A 16,302-nucleotide genomic window follows, 5' to 3' on the forward strand; every position below is an offset into this window, starting at 1 on the left:
TGTGCATTGCATTGCCATGTAATGTAATGCAATGCTATCTATCTAGCTCTCCCTCTATACTTCCTTTTGGATAAACAGACATATTAGGCAAGCATTTTGGAGCTTTCACCTAAATAACTACAGGTGGTGAGATAAGCTGCACAATATAATTGACCTTTCAGTATATTGTTGCACACACACCATCTATTTAGCAAATGCCCTTGTTATCAACAGCAGCCTTTTAAACTCACCTGAGCTAACAGGTATGTGAGCTGGTTACTCTGCTGCGCTTAAAATTTCTTTTTTGGTTTGCTACAATGCCTTTTCTGAAACGTTGTCTCCCTCTGCTGGAACACTGACTTCTTTCATTTAATGCCTGCAGACTATAAAAGAGAAACCAACCCAAAAAGTTTGGTTGATTAGTCTGTGGCATTCTTTTAAACTGTTGCTTATGGCGGTCTCTGTGAGCTTCTCAGTGACATTCAGCCATCCAGGTATCCCGCCTGCAGTAGACGGAATGTGGCAATGGAACGCTGGCTGCGCGTGTCATAATAGGCTCTGAGCCTTTATATACCTGCGCACAGCAGCAGCCACCTTCAGTCTGCTGCTGGACAGCCAGCAGCAGCAGCAGCAGGAAAGGTAATTAATCAGCAACCCTCCTGCTAAGGGTAGACAGCTGCTCGTTCCACCCCCCCCCCGCCTTAATTGGTTCTCCTCCCTTCCAACGGTGTTGAGGCGGGTGGGAACAGCCGGGGGTTGAGGGTACTGTGCTAAAAGAGGTGGAGTTATGCAGATCTAAAACGCGTGGATTGCAGCAGCAGCAAGCCGAAAAGTGCAGGCATGTGAGGGATGTAGAGGTTGACAGCATGTCTTCTTAACGGGAGTCCAGGTGGCAATCTCCACAAATGGACTTTTCAGAATCCTTGGGTGGCACCGTAGTCGGAAACCAATTCTGGTTATCGCTTCTCGGCCTTTTGGCTAAGATCAAGTGTAGTATCTGTTCTTATCAGTTTAATATCTGATACGTCCCCTATCTGGGGACTATATATTAAATGGATTTTTAGAACAGGGAGATGGAAAAAGAGCTTGCTCTGTCCACTCCACGCATTGACCTGGTATTGCAGTATCTCCAGGACCGGTGCACCCCTTCTTTAATGCAGTTTCTAAAATCAGAAAGAATTGAATTCAATGCTTTTTGTTCATTTGGCTTGTTTGTCGGATTTTGGGATGGACTCTTTGGCTTTGCTTTTCTTCTCCTCATTGGATTTTTCATGTTAAAAGTTGCAGAAGCCAGATGACAAGCTCATTTTGGTTCAACTTCAGCAACTGTGCATTGCATTGCCATTTAATGTAATGCAATGCTATCTATCTAGCTCTCCCTCTATACTTCCTTTTGGATAAACAGACATATTAGGCAAGCATTTTGGAGCTTTCACCTAAATAACTACAGGTGGTGAGATAAGCTGCACAATATAATTGACCTTTCAGTATATTGTTGCACACACACCATCTATTTAGCAAATGCCCTTGTTATCAACAGCAGCCTTTTAAACTCACCTGAGCTAACAGGTATGTGAGCTGGTTACTCTGCTGCGCTTAAAATTTCTTTTTTGGTTTGCTACAATGCCTTTTCTGAAACGTTGTCTCCCTCTGCTGGAACACTGACTTCTTTCATTTAATGCCTGCAGACTATAAAAGAGAAACCAACCCAAAAAGTTTGGTTGATTAGTCTGTGGCATTCTTTTAAACTGTTGCTTATGGCGGTCTCTGTGAGCTTCTCAGTGACATTCAGCCATCCAGGTATCCCGCCTGCAGTAGACGGAATGTGGCAATGGAACGCTGGCTGCGCGTGTCATAATAGGCTCTGAGCCTTTATATACCTGCGCACAGCAGCAGCCACCTTCAGTCTGCTGCTGGACAGCCAGCAGCAGCAGCAGGAGAGGTAATTAATCAGCAACCCTCCTGCTAAGGGTAGACAGCTGCTCGTTCCACCCCCCCCCCCCGCCTTAATTGGTTCTCCTCCCTTCCAACGGTGTTGAGGCGGGTGGGAACAGCCGGGGGTTGAGGGTACTGTGCTAAAAGAGGTGGAGTTATGCAGATCTAAAACGCGTGGATTGCAGCAGCAGCAAGCCGAAAAGTGCAGGCATGTGAGGGATCTAGAGGTTGACAGCATGTCTTCTTAACGGGAGTCCAGGTGGCCATCTCCACAAATGGACTTTTCAGAATCCTTGGGTGGCACCGTAGTCGGAAACCAATTCTGGTTATCGCTTCTCGGCCTTTTGGCTAAGATCAAGTGTAGTATCTGTTCTTATCAGTTTAATATCTGATACGTCCCCTATCTGGGGACCATATATTAAATGGATTTTTAGAACAGGGAGATGGAAAAAGAGCTTGCTCTGTCCACTCCACGCATTGACCTGGTATTGCAGTATCTCCAGGACCGGTGCACCCCTTCTTTAATGCAGTTTCTAAAATCAGAAAGAATTGAATTCAATGCTTTTTGTTCATTTGGCTTGTTTGTCGGATTTTGGGATGGACTCTTTGGCTTTGCTTTTCTTCTCCTCATTGGATTTTTCATGTTAAAAGTTGCAGAAGCCAGATGACAAGCTCATTTTGGTTCAACTTCAGCAACTGTGCATTGCATTGCCATGTAATGTAATGCAATGCTATCTATCTAGCTCTCCCTCTATACTTCCTTTTGGATAAACAGACATATTAGGCAAGCATTTTGGAGCTTTCACCTAAATAACTACAGGTGGTGAGATAAGCTGCACAATATAATTGACCTTTCAGTATATTGTTGCACACACACCATCTATTTAGCAAATGCCCTTGTTATCAACAGCAGCCTTTTAAACTCACCTGAGCTAACAGGTATGTGAGCTGGTTACTCTGCTGCGCTTAAAATTTCTTTTTTGGTTTGCTACAATGCCTTTTCTGAAACGTTGTCTCCCTCTGCTGGAACACTGACTTCTTTCATTTAATGCCTGCAGACTATAAAAGAGAAACCAACCCAAAAAGTTTGGTTGATTAGTCTGTGGCATTCTTTTAAACTGTTGCTTATGGCGGTCTCTGTGAGCTTCTCAGTGACATTCAGCCATCCAGGTATCCCGCCTGCAGTAGACGGAATGTGGCAATGGAACGCTGGCTGCGCGTGTCATAATAGGCTCTGAGCCTTTATATACCTGCGCACAGCAGCAGCCACCTTCAGTCTGCTGCTGGACAGCCAGCAGCAGCAGCAGCAGGAAAGGTAATTAATCAGCAACCCTCCTGCTAAGGGTAGACAGCTGCTCGTTCCACCCCCCCCCCGCCTTAATTGGTTCTCCTCCCTTCCAACGGTGTTGAGGCGGGTGGGAACAGCCGGGGGTTGAGGGTACTGTGCTAAAAGAGGTGGAGTTATGCAGATCTAAAACGCGTGGATTGCAGCAGCAGCAAGCCGAAAAGTGCAGGCATGTGAGGGATGTAGAGGTTGACAGCATGTCTTCTTAACGGGAGTCCAGGTGGCAATCTCCACAAATGGACTTTTCAGAATCCTTGGGTGGCACCGTAGTCGGAAACCAATTCTGGTTATCGCTTCTCGGCCTTTTGGCTAAGATCAAGTGTAGTATCTGTTCTTATCAGTTTAATATCTGATACGTCCCCTATCTGGGGACTATATATTAAATGGATTTTTAGAACAGGGAGATGGAAAAAGAGCTTGCTCTGTCCACTCCACGCATTGACCTGGTATTGCAGTATCTCCAGGACCGGTGCACCCCTTCTTTAATGCAGTTTCTAAAATCAGAAAGAATTGAATTCAATGCTTTTTGTTCATTTGGCTTGTTTGTCGGATTTTGGGATGGACTCTTTGGCTTTGCTTTTCTTCTCCTCATTGGATTTTTCATGTTAAAAGTTGCAGAAGCCAGATGACAAGCTCATTTTGGTTCAACTTCAGCAACTGTGCATTGCATTGCCATTTAATGTAATGCAATGCTATCTATCTAGCTCTCCCTCTATACTTCCTTTTGGATAAACAGACATATTAGGCAAGCATTTTGGAGCTTTCACCTAAATAACTACAGGTGGTGAGATAAGCTGCACAATATAATTGACCTTTCAGTATATTGTTGCACACACACCATCTATTTAGCAAATGCCCTTGTTATCAACAGCAGCCTTTTAAACTCACCTGAGCTAACAGGTATGTGAGCTGGTTACTCTGCTGCGCTTAAAATTTCTTTTTTGGTTTGCTACAATGCCTTTTCTGAAACGTTGTCTCCCTCTGCTGGAACACTGACTTCTTTCATTTAATGCCTGCAGACTATAAAAGAGAAACCAACCCAAAAAGTTTGGTTGATTAGTCTGTGGCATTCTTTTAAACTGTTGCTTATGGCGGTCTCTGTGAGCTTCTCAGTGACATTCAGCCATCCAGGTATCCCGCCTGCAGTAGACGGAATGTGGCAATGGAACGCTGGCTGCGCGTGTCATAATAGGCTCTGAGCCTTTATATACCTGCGCACAGCAGCAGCCACCTTCAGTCTGCTGCTGGACAGCCAGCAGCAGCAGCAGCAGGAGAGGTAATTAATCAGCAACCCTCCTGCTAAGGGTAGACAGCTGCTCGTTCCACCCCCCCCCCCGCCTTAATTGGTTCTCCTCCCTTCCAACGGTGTTGAGGCGGGTGGGAACAGCCGGGGGTTGAGGGTACTGTGCTAAAAGAGGTGGAGTTATGCAGATCTAAAACGCGTGGATTGCAGCAGCAGCAAGCCGAAAAGTGCAGGCATGTGAGGGATCTAGAGGTTGACAGCATGTCTTCTTAATGGGAGTCCAGGTGACCATCTCCACAAATGGACTTTTCAGAATTCTTGGGTGGCACCGTAGTCGGAAACCAATTCTGGTTATCGCTTCTCGGCCTTTTGGCTAAGATCAAGTGTAGTATCTGTTCTTATCAGTTTAATATCTGATACGTCCCCTATCTGGGGACCATATATTAAATGGATTTTTAGAACAGGGAGATGGAAAAAGAGCTTGCTCTGTGCACTCCACGCATTGACCTGGTATTGCAGTATCTCCAGGACCGGTGCACCCCTTCTTTAATGCAGTTTCTAAAATCAGAAAGAATTGAATTCAATGCTTTTTGTTCATTTGGCTTGTTTGTCGGATTTTGGGATGGACTCTTTGGCTTTGCTTTTCTTCTCCTCATTGGATTTTTCATGTTAAAAGTTGCAGAAGCCAGATGACAAGCTCATTTTGGTTCAACTTCAGCAACTGTGCATTGCATTGCCATGTAATGTAATGCAATGCTATCTATCTAGCTCTCCCTCTATACTTCCTTTTGGATAAACAGACATATTAGGCAAGAATTTTGGAGCTTTCACCTAAATAACTACAGGTGGTGAGATAAGCTGCACAATATAATTGACCTTTCAGTATATTGTTGCACACACACCATCTATTTAGCAAATGCCCTTGTTATCAACAGCAGCCTTTTAAACTCACCTGAGCTAACAGGTATGTGAGCTGGTTACTCTGCTGCGCTTAAAATTTCTTTTTTGGTTTGCTACAATGCCTTTTCTGAAACGTTGTCTCCCTCTGCTGGAACACTGACTTCTTTCATTTAATGCCTGCAGACTATAAAAGAGAAACCAACCCAAAAAGTTTGGTTGATTAGTCTGTGGCATTCTTTTAAACTGTTGCTTATGGCGGTCTCTGTGAGCTTCTCAGTGACATTCAGCCATCCAGGTATCCCGCCTGCAGTAGACGGAATGTGGCAATGGAACGCTGGCTGCGCGTGTCATAATAGGCTCTGAGCCTTTATATACCTGCGCACAGCAGCAGCCACCTTCAGTCTGCTGCTGGACAGCCAGCAGCAGCAGCAGCAGGAGAGGTAATTAATCAGCATCCCTCCTGCTAAGGGTAGACAGCTGCTCGTTCCACCCCCCCCCCCCCCCGCCTTAATTGGTTCTCCTCCCTTCCAACGATGTTGAGGCGGGTGGGAACAGCCGGGGGTTGAGGGTACTGTGCTAAAAGAGGTGGAGTTATGCAGATCTAAAACGCGTGGATTGCAGCAGCAGCAAGCCGAAAAGTGCAGGCATGTGAGGGATCTAGAGGTTGACAGCATGTCTTCTTATCGGGAGTCCAGGTGGCCATCTCCACAAATGGACTTTTCAGAATCCTTGGGTGGCACCGTAGTCGGAAACCAATTCTGGTTATCGCTTCTCGGCCTTTTGGCTAAGTTCAAGTGTAGTATCTGTTCTTATCAGTTTAATATCTGATACGTCCCCTATCTGGGGACCATATATTAAATGGATTTTTAGAACAGGGAGATGGAAAAAGAGCTTGCTCTGTCCACTCCACGCATTGACCTGGTATTGCAGTATCTCCAGGACCGGTGCACCCCTTCTTTAATGCAGTTTCTAAAATCAGAAAGAATTGAATTCAATGCTTTTTGTTCATTTGGCTTGTTTGTCGGATTTTGGGATGGACTCTTTGGCTTTGCTTTTCTTCTCCTCATTGGATTTTTCATGTTAAAAGTTGCAGAAGCCAGATGACAAGCTCATTTTGGTTCAACTTCAGCAACTGTGCATTGCATTGCCATGTAATGTAATGCAATGCTATCTATCTAGCTCTCCCTCTATACTTCCTTTTGGATAAACAGACATATTAGGCAAGCATTTTGGAGCTTTCACCTAAATAACTACAGGTGGTGAGATAAGCTGCACAATATAATTGACCTTTCAGTATATTGTTGCACACACACCATCTATTTAGCAAATGCCCTTGTTATCAACAGCAGCCTTTTAAACTCACCTGAGCTAACAGGTATGTGAGCTGGTTACTCTGCTGCGCTTAAAATTTCTTTTTTGGTTTGCTACAATGCCTTTTCTGAAACGTTGTCTCCCTCTGCTGGAACACTGACTTCTTTCATTTAATGCCTGCAGACTATAAAAGAGAAACCAACCCAAAAAGTTTGGTTGATTAGTCTGTGGCATTCTTTTAAACTGTTGCTTATGGCGGTCTCTGTGAGCTTCTCAGTGACATTCAGCCATCCAGGTATCCCGCCTGCAGTAGACGGAATGTGGCAATGGAACGCTGGCTGCGCGTGTCATAATAGGCTCTGAGCCTTTATATACCTGCGCACAGCAGCAGCCACCTTCAGTCTGCTGCTGGACAGCCAGCAGCAGCAGCAGCAGGAGAGGTAATTAATCAGCAACCCTCCTGCTAAGGGTAGACAGCTGCTCGTTCCACCACCCCCCCCCCGCCTTAATTGGTTCTCCTCCCTTCCAACGATGTTGAGGCGGGTGGGAACAGCCGGGGGTTGAGGGTACTGTGCTAAAAGAGGTGGAGTTATGCAGATCTAAAACGCGTGGATTGCAGCAGCAGCAAGCCGAAAAGTGCAGGCATGTGAGGGATCTAGAGGTTGACAGCATGTCTTCTTATCGGGAGTCCAGGTGGCCATCTCCACAAATGGACTTTTCAGAATCCTTGGGTGGCACCGTAGTCGGAAACCAATTCTGGTTATCGCTTCTCGGCCTTTTGGCTAAGTTCAAGTGTAGTATCTGTTCTTATCAGTTTAATATCTGATACGTCCCCTATCTGGGGACCATATATTAAATGGATTTTTAGAACAGGGAGATGGAAAAAGAGCTTGCTCTGTCCACTCCACGCATTGACCTGGTATTGCAGTATCTCCAGGACCGGTGCACCCCTTCTTTAATGCAGTTTCTAAAATCAGAAAGAATTGAATTCAATGCTTTTTGTTCATTTGGCTTGTTTGTCGGATTTTGGGATGGACTCTTTGGCTTTGCTTTTCTTCTCCTCATTGGATTTTTCATGTTAAAAGTTGCAGAAGCCAGATGACAAGCTCATTTTGGTTCAACTTCAGCAACTGTGCATTGCATTGCCATGTAATGTAATGCAATGCTATCTATCTAGCTCTCCCTCTATACTTCCTTTTGGATAAACAGACATATTAGGCAAGCATTTTGGAGCTTTCACCTAAATAACTACAGGTGGTGAGATAAGCTGCACAATATAATTGACCTTTCAGTATATTGTTGCACACACACCATCTATTTAGCAAATGCCCTTGTTATCAACAGCAGCCTTTTAAACTCACCTGAGCTAACAGGTATGTGAGCTGGTTACTCTGCTGCGCTTAAAATTTCTTTTTTGGTTTGCTACAATGCCTTTTCTGAAACGTTGTCTCCCTCTGCTGGAACACTGACTTCTTTCATTTAATGCCTGCAGACTATAAAAGAGAAACCAACCCAAAAAGTTTGGTTGATTAGTCTGTGGCATTCTTTTAAACTGTTGCTTATGGCGGTCTCTGTGAGCTTCTCAGTGACATTCAGCCATCCAGGTATCCCGCCTGCAGTAGACGGAATGTGGCAATGGAACGCTGGCTGCGCGTGTCATAATAGGCTCTGAGCCTTTATATACCTGCGCACAGCAGCAGCCACCTTCAGTCTGCTGCTGGACAGCCAGCAGCAGCAGCAGCAGGAGAGGTAATTAATCAGCAACCCTCCTGCTAAGGGTAGACAGCTGCTCGTTCCACCACCCCCCCCCCGCCTTAATTGGTTCTCCTCCCTTCCAACGATGTTGAGGCGGGTGGGAACAGCCGGGGGTTGAGGGTACTGTGCTAAAAGAGGTGGAGTTATGCAGATCTAAAACGCGTGGATTGCAGCAGCAGCAAGCCGAAAAGTGCAGGCATGTGAGGGATCTAGAGGTTGACAGCATGTCTTCTTAACGGGAGTCCAGGTGGCCATCTCCACAAATGGACTTTTCAGAATCCTTGGGTGGCACCGTAGTCGGAAACCAATTCTGGTTATCGCTTCTCGGCCTTTTGGCTAAGATCAAGTGTAGTATCTGTTCTTATCAGTTTAATATCTGATACGTCCCCTATCTGGGGACCATATATTAAATGGATTTTTAGAACAGGGAGATGGAAAAAGAGCTTGCTCTGTCCACTCCACGCATTGACCTGGTATTGCAGTATCTCCAGGACCGGTGCACCCCTTCTTTAATGCAGTTTCTAAAATCAGAAAGAATTGAATTCAATGCTTTTTGTTCATTTGGCTTGTTTGTCGGATTTTGGGATGGACTCTTTGGCTTTGCTTTTCTTCTCCTCATTGGATTTTTCATGTTAAAAGTTGCAGAAGCCAGATGACAAGCTCATTTTGGTTCAACTTCAGCAACTGTGCATTGCATTGCCATGTAATGTAATGCAATGCTATCTATCTAGCTCTCCCTCTATACTTCCTTTTGGATAAACAGACATATTAGGCAAGCATTTTGGAGCTTTCACCTAAATAACTACAGGTGGTGAGATAAGCTGCACAATATAATTGACCTTTCAGTATATTGTTGCACACACACCATCTATTTAGCAAATGCCCTTGTTATCAACAGCAGCCTTTTAAACTCACCTGAGCTAACAGGTATGTGAGCTGGTTACTCTGCTGCGCTTAAAATTTCTTTTTTGGTTTGCTACAATGCCTTTTCTGAAACGTTGTCTCCCTCTGCTGGAACACTGACTTCTTTCATTTAATGCCTGCAGACTATAAAAGAGAAACCAACCCAAAAAGTTTGGTTGATTAGTCTGTGGCATTCTTTTAAACTGTTGCTTATGGCGGTCTCTGTGAGCTTCTCAGTGACATTCAGCCATCCAGGTATCCCGCCTGCAGTAGACGGAATGTGGCAATGGAACGCTGGCTGCGCGTGTCATAATAGGCTCTGAGCCTTTATATACCTGCGCACAGCAGCAGCCACCTTCAGTCTGCTGCTGGACAGCCAGCAGCAGCAGCAGCAGGAGAGGTAATTAATCAGCAACCCTCCTGCTAAGGGTAGACAGCTGCTCGTTCCACCCCCCCCCCCCGCCTTAATTGGTTCTCCTCCCTTCCAACGGTGTTGAGGCGGGTGGGAACAGCCGGGGGTTGAGGGTACTGTGCTAAAAGAGGTGGAGTTATGCAGATCTAAAACGCGTGGATTGCAGCAGCAGCAAGCCGAAAAGTGCAGGCATGTGAGGGATCTAGAGGTTGACAGCATGTCTTCTTAACGGGAGTCCAGGTGGCCATCTCCACAAATGGACTTTTCAGAATCCTTGGGTGGCACCGTAGTCGGAAACCAATTCTGGTTATCGCTTCTCGGCCTTTTGGCTAAGTTCAAGTGTAGTATCTGTTCTTATCAGTTTAATATCTGATACGTCCCCTATCTGGGGACCATATATTAAATGGATTTTTAGAACAGGGAGATGGAAAAAGAGCTTGCTCTGTCCACTCCACGCATTGACCTGGTATTGCAGTATCTCCAGGACCGGTGCACCCCTTCTTTAATGCAGTTTCTAAAATCAGAAAGAATTGAATTCAATGCTTTTTGTTCATTTGGCTTGTTTGTCGGATTTTGGGATGGACTCTTTGGCTTTGCTTTTCTTCTCCTCATTGGATTTTTCATGTTAAAAGTTGCAGAAGCCAGATGACAAGCTCATTTTGGTTCAACTTCAGCAACTGTGCATTGCATTGCCATGTAATGTAATGCAATGCTATCTATCTAGCTCTCCCTCTATACTTCCTTTTGGATAAACAGACATATTAGGCAAGCATTTTGGAGCTTTCACCTAAATAACTACAGGTGGTGAGATAAGCTGCACAATATAATTGACCTTTCAGTATATTGTTGCACACACACCATCTATTTAGCAAATGCCCTTGTTATCAACAGCAGCCTTTTAAACTCACCTGAGCTAACAGGTATGTGAGCTGGTTACTCTGCTGCGCTTAAAATTTCTTTTTTGGTTTGCTACAATGCCTTTTCTGAAACGTTGTCTCCCTCTGCTGGAACACTGACTTCTTTCATTTAATGCCTGCAGACTATAAAAGAGAAACCAACCCAAAAAGTTTGGTTGATTAGTCTGTGGCATTCTTTTAAACTGTTGCTTACGGCGGTCTCTGTGAGCTTCTCAGTGACATTCAGCCATCCAGGTATCCCGCCTGCAGTAGACGGAATGTGGCAATGGAACGCTGGCTGCGCGTGTCATAATAGGCTCTGAGCCTTTATATAGCTGCGCACAGCAGCAGCCACCTTCAGTCTGCTGCTGGACAGCCAGCAGCAGCAGCAGGAGAGGTAATTAATCAGCAACCCTCCTGCTAAGGGTAGACAGCTGCTCGTTCCACCCCCCCCCCCGCCTTAATTGGTTCTCCTCCCTTCCAACGGTGTTGAGGCGGGTGGGAACAGCCGGGGGTTGAGGGTACTGTGCTAAAAGAGGTGGAGTTATGCAGATCTAAAACGCGTGGATTGCAGCAGCAGCAAGCCGAAAAGTGCAGGCATGTGAGGGATCTAGAGGTTGACAGCATGTCTTCTTAACGGGAGTCCAGGTGGCCATCTCCACAAATGGACTTTTCAGAATCCTTGGGTGGCACCGTAGTCGGAAACCAATTCTGGTTATCGCTTCTCGGCCTTTTGGCTACGATCAAGTGCTTTATTGCAGGAGATTGTGGTTGAAGGGCACTCGGGTACCCCTCTCCTTGGCCTGGCAGGATCGTCCACTTTGGTGGACTTAACCTGCTTGCTGCTATTAGGGAGTCGGCTTAGTCCCAGGGTAACGAGTTGCGATCCCCCAGCTTCCAGGTGTTTTTCGCTGCAAGAACACTGGGAGCGCAGATTGCAAGCGGCTGCAATTTGCAACCTTGTTGCGTTTTTCCATGGAGGTTGACCCTAACCTCGTGCCTCTTTATGCAAGGCTAAAAAACTCTATCCGAGTTCACTTCACGGCGGGTGGCTCGGATATGAGGAAATTAGGGTATGTAGTCCAGGAAGTGCTCAGGAACCTTCTTGGCGTACAAAGGAATGAAATTCTCTCCATCCAGGATTATCCCAGAAGAGGTGACTATGACATCACATTCACCGGAGAAGGTATTTTTAGAGATGTACTAGAAAAGTTAAAAAAAGTTGAAAATAGTCCTGTTTTGAAAGGGATACAAATTGTTGAGCACGTCCTGGATGAGGTAAGACTGGTTATTGTAAAAATATTTTCTCCCTTTGTTTCTGCTCCAGAAGTAATGTCATTTCTAGCAATTTATTTTAAAAGTGTTAAATGTATTGGGAAGATATTAAACGAATATAACATATGGACATCTAAGTGGAAATTCCTTGTGAAGTGTACAAGAGATCCAAATACACCAGGTGGTATACGGCTCCCCCCTGCCCGTTTCAAAATTGGGCAAACAAATGGGGATTTCTTCTTTTCTGGGATGCCAGTATATTGCAGAAATTGTGGGCGCTATGGTCATTCAAAAGAAAATTGTCATGTATCATGTAGAAATTGTGCTAGTGAAGAACATGAGACAAAAGAATGCCCTAAGGAAAAGAAATGCAGTTTTTGCCAGACTCCAGGTCACTTTTATTTTTCTTGCCCTCACAGATTTCGGGAAGATGAGCAAAAGGGGAAGTCCAAGACGTCCGACCAAGGACCAAAAGATCAGACCACCCCTCAGGAGGAGGAACAACAACCTGGAGCCTCTGGAGACAATAAGGGCGTACCAAATAGTGAAGTGTCTCCAGAGTCTATGACAGGTAAAATACCAAATCCCAAAACCTGGCTGCAGGACCTGCGGGAGTCCAAAAGGAGGGCTGAGAAGGAGCAGAAGGGCACTACTGGTAAGGTCAAAAGGGACCGGCAAAAGGCCGACACAGAAGCCCATGCCCAGTCTGGGTCTCCTAGTGCTGAGGGCGCTGAGTGGATAAAGGTGGGTCCTAAGAAAAAGAAAAAGGGTGGTTCGGAGGAGGCAGCAGGAGGTGAACAGATGGACACTTCTCCAGAAGGGGACGTGGACGCTGGACCCTCAGGGGTTTCGGTCTCCGCTGCTACAGGTGGGGACCGGGATCTTGCTGCCTCTGAAGAGTCAGAGGCTCTGCCTTGTGCGCAACCTCCTCCTATAGGACGACCTTCTACAGGTCAAACAGGGGCGGCGGAACCCCTCGGGGACCCACCTGATGAGGAACTGCATGGCAAGCCAATGGAGACCCAGCGGGTTCTGCCAGCCAGCCCTCCGAGCTATGCCAGTGTAGCGTCGGGTTTATATAAATGTGGTAATCTTTCCTCCTCCACGGAGACTCTCGTGACGATACTATCAGATGAGGAGGGAGGCGCAAGCCCAGTGGTCTGATCAGGTTCATCGGACAGGTAAATCCGTTGCTCTTAGTTACCTAAGTAAAATTTCTACATTTTCTAATGATGGCTGAACTCAAAGGTATTTCCCTCAACGTGAGAGGCATAAAATCTAACACGAGAAGAACTGCTCTTTTTAATTTTTTTACGTGTTTTACTGCATCTGTATTTTTTCTGCAAGAATGTAATATCCCACATGAAATGTCATATCAAAAATATAAAGATGAGTGGAAGTGTGGGCCATCTGTCTGGTCCGGATCGAATGCTGCAGGATCAGCGGGTGTAGCCATACTTTTTAAAGGGAACGTTTTAATTGATTTTATTCAGGAAATTTTACCAGGTCGTATTTTATTAGTGAAAGCTTTTATTGATGGTATTAGATGGCAGTTTTTAAATTTTTATGGATCCCCAGAGAAAAATGAAAGAGCCGAAATGCTTGATCTTTTACCTTTATTTATTAATAACTCTGAACCTTTTATCTTAGCAGGGGATTTTAATTGTGTTTTAAAAGGTGAAAACCGGCGCTCCAGCTCTGTAAGCAGGAACTACGATAAAACCTCAGGTATGCTACATGATATAGTCAAAGATGCTAAATTGATAGACATATATAAAGAGTGTCATAGTGACAGCCCAGAGGACGCCGGTTTCACTTGGAGCAATGCTAATTGTAGCTCTAGGATTGATTTTATTTTTGGTTCAGATAAAACAATACCTGCCAAATGTGAAGTTTTAACTAATATATTTTCAGACCATAAACTTTTATCCTTTACCATAAAAGTAAATGACAACAAAAAATGTGGTAAGAAAAGCTGGAAAATGAACGTATCCCTTTTAACCGACCCGCAGATTTTATCAGATTTTATTGAGTTTTATAGGAAATGTAGAAAAGGGAAAAAAACAAATGAGACTATGAGTGTATGGTGGGATAGAATGAAAGTAAAAATAAAAGACTTTTTTATTAAAAAGAGTATATGTAGAGCCAAAGAAAAATATGAAGAATATAGAATTTTAAATACCCGCCTACAAACATTATTTAAGCTCAGAGACAATGGGATAGATGTACAAGTTGATATTTCAAACTTAAAAGAAGAAATTTCAAAATGGCTAGAACAAAAAGGAAAAGAGATAATTTTTCGTTCTAGAGTACAACATATAGAAGAAAATGAAAAGTGTTCCAGATATTTTTTTAGGAAAAATAAAAAAGAAAAAGTGATAATTGACCATATAGATGGTGAGAATAATATAAAAAATATGCTGGGTAAAGTTGAGGTTTTTTTTTCTAATCTTTTTAATGGAAAAAATATAGATAATAAATTAATGGATGATTCGCTGCAAGGACTAACAGCTGTTTTAGATCCCGCATCCCAAGAGTTTTTATCCCAAGTTTTAACGGAACAAGAAGTGTTAAAAACTATTAAAAGTTTTAAAACTGGAAAGGTCCCTGGTCCTGATGGCATCCCAATAGAATTTTATGTATGTTTTTATGATATTTTAAAAGATGATTTGTTTTATTTGTTTACTGAGGTTTTTAATAATAAGGTTTTATTAAATTCCTGGAAGAAAGGTGAAGTCTCCCTCCTATACAAAAAAGGCGATAAATCAAAATTAGAAAACTGGAGACCAATAACACTTTTAAATTGTGACTATAAAATAATGGCTAAAATTTGTGCAAATCGTCTAAAAGAAGTCATCAGCAAAGTTATTCATTCTAATCAAGTGTGTGGGGTGCCGGGGCGCAGTATATGGGACAATCTGAATTTAGTGAAAGACTGTATTGAGGATGTGAAAGACAGAAAGGGGAAAATGGCGATTTTATCTATTGATTTTGAAAAAGCATTTGACCGTGTCTCACACTTTTATCTTTTTAAAGTTTTAGAGAAAATGGGCATACCAGAAGGGTTTTTACTATCGCTTAAAGCATTTTACAAGGATTGTACAAGTAAGATTTTAGTGAATGGTTTTAAGACACAAGAGGTATTTTTACGGTCAGGGGTGAAACAGGGATGCCCTCTGTCCCCCCTACTGTTTATCTGTGCACTGGAACCAATGTTATGTGCAATACGCCAAAATAAACAGATATGCGGTGTCCCTCTGCCTGGAAGCGGTGGTTTGGAGGCCAAGGTTGTAGGCTACATGGATGACGTGGCGGTCTTGTGTACAGATGCACCATCACTTACGGCCACTCTCCATCAAGTGCAATCCTTTTGCCTAGCTTCTGGTTTTAAAATCAATTTTAATAAGTGTAACATTTTAAGTATTGGGGGGATGATTTTACGTGATGTACCAATTAATGTCTCCGAATCCATTTCCATTTTAGGTATATCATTCACTGGAAATAATGATGGTTATAATAGTTGGGAAACAGTTACACAGAAAGTAAATACGAAAATATGTATGTGGAACATGAGGAGACTTACAATGGAGGGTAAAGTATTGGTTTTAAAGATGGTGATTTTACCTCTTTTATTGTATCTTAGCATGGTTTTCCCCCCGCCTGTTAATGTTTTAAAAAAGATAACCAAAACCTGTTTTACCTTCTTTTGGAACTCAAAAATGGAAAAGCTGAAAAGAGAAATCGTGATGAAATCAAAAGTAAAAGGTGGTAAAGATTTTCCAGATTTTAATAGGTTTCTTTTTATCCACCTGTTCGTTTACTGTTTTAATGCCCTTTTTAAGAATCACTATTGGTCCTTTTTTATGCGTTTTAATACAGGATTTTTTATGAGAAAGTTTGGATGGTATGAAGTTAATATATCTGTGCCCCATGCTTTTAATTTGTCGACGCATTATGAGATTTTAAGGAAAATAGTGTCCGATTTTAATTTAGGGACTAAGAAAATAGAGGAATTAAGAAATAGTAAGAAACTAATTAAAGAAATACGTAAAAGTGAGGAAATATGTAATGTTGACAGATATGATGATGACAAATCTATGTCTATGTGGAAAATGATTAACGTTTTTTATCTTTTTAATGAACAGAGAGATCTGGCTTGGAGTTGCATGCACCGCTGTCTTCCTTGCCGGGCATTCCAATACAGAAGAGAATTTGTGAGGTCTGCCATCTGCCCAAGAGCCGGATGCCAAGACGAGGAAACGGTGGAACATCTATTATGGACATGTAATTTTGCAAAGGATTTCTGGAGAAGACTGCTCCCCCTACTGGAAAGGGTGGCAGACCTCAA

The 16,302-nt window shown here is 43.6% G+C and overlaps 8 non-coding genes across 8 annotated transcripts; all 8 read left to right on the forward strand.

The window, feature by feature from the left end:
- Positions 1-937: 937 nt before the first annotated feature.
- Positions 938-1,128, forward strand: LOC141158979 (U2 spliceosomal RNA). The gene has a single exon (XR_012248996.1). It is a non-coding gene; the product is annotated as a U2 spliceosomal RNA (small nuclear RNA).
- Positions 1,129-2,242: 1,114 nt separating this feature from the next.
- LOC141158188 (U2 spliceosomal RNA) lies at positions 2,243-2,433 on the forward strand. Its single transcript, XR_012248224.1, has one exon. It is a non-coding gene; the product is annotated as a U2 spliceosomal RNA (small nuclear RNA).
- A 1,115-nt stretch (positions 2,434-3,548) lies between these two features.
- LOC141159093 (U2 spliceosomal RNA) lies at positions 3,549-3,739 on the forward strand. The gene has a single exon (XR_012249107.1). It is a non-coding gene; the product is annotated as a U2 spliceosomal RNA (small nuclear RNA).
- A 1,116-nt stretch (positions 3,740-4,855) lies between these two features.
- On the forward strand, positions 4,856-5,046 carry LOC141159803 (U2 spliceosomal RNA). The gene has a single exon (XR_012249800.1). It is a non-coding gene; the product is annotated as a U2 spliceosomal RNA (small nuclear RNA).
- Positions 5,047-6,166: 1,120 nt separating this feature from the next.
- On the forward strand, positions 6,167-6,357 carry LOC141160019 (U2 spliceosomal RNA). Its single transcript, XR_012250009.1, has one exon. It is a non-coding gene; the product is annotated as a U2 spliceosomal RNA (small nuclear RNA).
- A 1,118-nt stretch (positions 6,358-7,475) lies between these two features.
- LOC141160020 (U2 spliceosomal RNA) lies at positions 7,476-7,666 on the forward strand. Its single transcript, XR_012250010.1, has one exon. It is a non-coding gene; the product is annotated as a U2 spliceosomal RNA (small nuclear RNA).
- A 1,118-nt stretch (positions 7,667-8,784) lies between these two features.
- LOC141158190 (U2 spliceosomal RNA) lies at positions 8,785-8,975 on the forward strand. Its single transcript, XR_012248225.1, has one exon. It is a non-coding gene; the product is annotated as a U2 spliceosomal RNA (small nuclear RNA).
- A 1,117-nt stretch (positions 8,976-10,092) lies between these two features.
- Positions 10,093-10,283, forward strand: LOC141160021 (U2 spliceosomal RNA). The gene has a single exon (XR_012250011.1). It is a non-coding gene; the product is annotated as a U2 spliceosomal RNA (small nuclear RNA).
- Positions 10,284-16,302: the final 6,019 nt, after the last annotated feature.

Source organism: Phyllobates terribilis, unplaced genomic scaffold (genome assembly GCF_046119375.1).
Source record: "Phyllobates terribilis strain yellow unplaced genomic scaffold, ASM4611937v1 Scaffold_8__6_contigs__length_399053987, whole genome shotgun sequence".
NCBI lineage: Eukaryota > Metazoa > Chordata > Amphibia > Anura > Dendrobatidae > Phyllobates > Phyllobates terribilis.